Source organism: Erpetoichthys calabaricus, chromosome 1 (assembly GCF_900747795.2).
Source record: "Erpetoichthys calabaricus chromosome 1, fErpCal1.3, whole genome shotgun sequence".
In the NCBI taxonomy this organism is placed as follows: domain Eukaryota; kingdom Metazoa; phylum Chordata; class Cladistia; order Polypteriformes; family Polypteridae; genus Erpetoichthys; species Erpetoichthys calabaricus.
The window spans coordinates 352,328,977-352,331,883 of record NC_041394.2 but is presented as its reverse complement, the minus strand read 5'-3'; the positions used below and the strand labels follow the sequence as shown (position 1 = coordinate 352,331,883).

General features: G+C 35.6%; 1 long non-coding RNA gene across 1 annotated transcript; it reads left to right on the top strand.

Moving 5' to 3' along the window:
• The first annotated feature begins 314 nt into the window (after positions 1-314).
• On the top strand, positions 315-1,500 carry LOC127527913 (uncharacterized). Its single transcript, XR_007935089.1, has 3 exons — positions 315-684; positions 1,295-1,346; positions 1,438-1,500. It is a non-coding gene; the product is annotated as an uncharacterized LOC127527913 (long non-coding RNA).
• Positions 1,501-2,907: the final 1,407 nt, after the last annotated feature.

Genomic DNA, 2,907 nt, shown 5'->3' with positions numbered 1-2,907 from the left:
GCCAAGTTGAGCTCCTCAGTGTGATGCCCTTTTCATTGTAATAGTTTGAGAAAGAGAGAGAGAAAAAGAGAGGTATAGCAAGCAAATTTATAGATTCTCTGTCCAAACCCTACAGCCAATAGGACATTGTGATACTGAACGGGTTCGGATTCAAACCAATCCCAAACAGCCAACTTTAGTCCAATAAAATTCTCATCCAATACAATGGGTTTCACACACATTTGTTAAGATGAAACTTGCCAGTTGGGTTAGTTTGGTCTCTTTGAGGGTTTTGGTTAAGAGATTCCTGCAGAGAAGAGAAGGGTATTGCTGCAGACCGGAGATATTATGGGCGGATCTGAAGGCGGGATAACTGTAAATACAAGTGGATAGTATTGGCTAATTCAGAATTTCAACGAATGAGATTATCGTTACTCTATGACAATCAAAAACTCACCTGTCCAATTATCAACGTTTGAAGTTGTCTATCAAGTGTAACTTTAACCAAACGTTTCACAGTTCGTGATCCCTACCGCTTTGAGGTTCCGCCTTATAGAGTTATCTCTTAAATAATCTGCCGTTTTACCAAGTGATGAAACTCCATTAAACGAAAGGAGACAAAAAAAGAAGCTGCGGTGATGAAACTCCATTAGACAAAAGAAGAAGAAGCGACGAAACTAATTGCTCGTATTTTTGACAATGGAAGTAAATGTGCTTCGAAATGAAAATGTTTGAAAGTTGCAGTTTTTTTCGTATTTTTAATAACTTTGTTTTGCATGGTTATGTTTGTACCGTGAACCATTATGTTTGTATTAATAATCATTTTCGCTGTAGTAATTGATTTATATTCAGTGCTTGAAGTGGACTGGCACTCAGCGGTATCGGGAACTCTTCAAATTCCATAAGGCAAGTTTCATGAGAACTCCTCGACTGTGTATGGAAGACAAAAAACTTTTACAAGCATCTAGGAAACGCTTGATCAGTTATTCTGTCGTGAAGTAGGCTTTTGATAAAGTTCAGATTGACTGCAGTGGTGCACGATGTTACCTTTTTTCTTTTCAGTTTAGTTCCTTATGTTGGAGTAATGTGTCTAAATTGTAATGCCAAATAATCTGCATAGTTTTTGTACCGTCAATTTTAATAGAATTTCATGGTAGTTTTGTGCAGATGATGCCTGCTATTTCTAAATTGTTAAAGACTTTCCTGCAATGGGCAGTGCGCCACTAAGTTGTATGTGACTCAGACTGACAGTCACGTGGTGCACAGAGCCTTTCAATTTATTTACAAGTGACATTTATAATTTTTTTCCTTTCAGCCAGCTTGCTACAAGAATATCTTCTGGAAATTGGATGCTGATGAAAAATAAAGTAAATTGTAAACACCCATTTCTTAAAATTGTAATTCACTTGTAGTGTTTGACTTTCACGTGTGTCTTTATTTCTTTCCTTCTTTTCCTAGGACATCCCTGCTGGTTCAGTAGACTGTGGAGTAGACATGTTGATGGTATGTGAATATTAACTGTAAGTTTTATGTAACTTTACATTTGTGTTTAGATTGTGTAGGATTTCAGTACTTTTTCTTTTATTCTCTCTCAGTATGCTCTTTATCTGACTATGGAGGAACCCTTTGATTTTACTGTCAGTGATTTTAAAGATGCTGATAATATATATATATATATATATATTTTTTTTTTTTCCTTCATGTGTGGCATACCTTTAATTGTGGCATTCATTTAACTTGCCCTCCACTATTAATGACACACCTTATAAAAATGTTCATTTTAAAAATATGTATTTCTTGATGAGGGCTTTGTTTTTCTTTGAATGAAATTGTTTCAATTAAAAGTCTGATGTTTCTAATTTTTTTAGTACAAGGTGACATTTCTTCAGCAAACAGGGATTTTTTTGTAACCATTCTTACTAATTTTTACAAGGGGTGCCAGTAATAATGGAGAGCACTGTATTTATCCTTTATATCTTAGGATGACGTGTCTGTGACTTGCATATTACTTTAGGTAGTGTCCAGATTGGGGTATTCATAATACTCTGAAATAATGGATGTATTCTAAAAACCTATTGAGATGACCATCAACGAGAGTTTTTGTAATGAACCACGGAGTAATTCTCACAGTTTGAACTTTATTCCAATGTGTCCACTTTTATGAGAAAACAGGAGTGTTCAGACAAAACCAGACAGCTTGCACAAGACAAATACTTCATGTGACAGTCTGATGTATTTATCTGTGTGTCTCCACAGTGGCTGTGTGGCTGCAGTAGGGCAGCTGACTCGAGAACAAGGGGCTCAGGTTTATGAGGCTGCAGAGATCAGCAGGGCCTCCAGGAGGACTCAACATAAAAACTGTTGGAGTTCATCATAAAAGGCCATACAGCAGATGACCACTTGCTGGTAACTTAGTTCAGTTAACAAGTAAAAGTTTGTTATTGCAATTTATCTAGTAGCAAAGAGCTATGATGACTTTATAGCACCAAACTCTTGTATTTGCTTGTCCAACAGGTTGTTGTATCTGAAAAGGTCTCATCCAGACAACATCACTGAGGCTTTTCAACTTGGGATTCCATCTCAACACCTCCTCTGATAAACGCATCACTTGCTTTATTTGTCTTTGGCCTTTTTTTATTTTTGAGTGTTAAACTGACTATGCATAATAGAGCTGTGTATATTTGATTTAACTATTGATGTAATTAATAAAGGACACTTTGTTGATTAAGTTCTGTATATTTGAAATGGTCTGTGTATCTGTTTTTAGCCAATTCGTGCCATCTGCATTTTTTCTTTAACTTTTATAACTGCATTGTACAGTTTTATTACTTTTTTTGAACATTACAAGCAAACATGTCTATCCTCATTACATATTATTTATATGTAATATATAGAAGTGGGCATGTTTTAGTATATTCCCCGATCAGT